Here is a 741-nt window from a genome sequence, read left to right as displayed (position 1 = left end):
TTATATTTATATATATAATCTCAGTCTACCCTACATCAGTAACTTAATGCACCACATTCCACACCTTCCCCCACCATTTCGCTGTTTCCCCGGACTTTGGTTTTTTATTAGCCATGCGGTCGCTATCTGGAATGTTTCAAAAGTTTATTTACGGCCTGGTGGACCATGGGTGAGTGATCAATATGTATATTGCTTTCTATTTATGTTCAGACACACATACCTATATGTTCCTTTTGTAGCATTTTCTGTTGACACACGAACCCGATATGGGAGGTTCTTGCCCGTATATAGCATCTTATATAGCATCTTATATTGTTAATCTTTTTATGAAGTATGTGCCTTTGGCTATCTGCTGACTCAAGCGAAAATGGTGATCCCAACCTTGATTTTTATAGGCTTCTCTTCCTTGCATTGGATCCCGTGGCCGTACGTCTCCTTCTGCCTCAAAACCATCACTTATTCATATATTCTATCTATTTCATATATTCTGATTCGAATATGAAAATAATCATATGAAGCCTCATCTTTTATGGCATGCAAACCTCCATCCTTTTTTCCTTTGGCTTAATGGCCACATGCCATATTTTTCCCGGTTTTTTTATTCCATTTCATACATTTATATTCAAATTTATCAATGTATATAGCATATTATATACATGATATATATTTGTCTCCATATACATGAACTGAAAAGTTTTGGATAATAGAAATATATATTTATTTATGTATTTATATATTTAA

The sequence above is a fragment of the Arachis ipaensis genome, chromosome B09 (genome assembly GCF_000816755.2).
Source record: "Arachis ipaensis cultivar K30076 chromosome B09, Araip1.1, whole genome shotgun sequence".
Classification (NCBI taxonomy): Eukaryota; Viridiplantae; Streptophyta; class Magnoliopsida; order Fabales; family Fabaceae; genus Arachis; species Arachis ipaensis.
Note: the sequence above shows the minus strand (reverse complement) of the source record.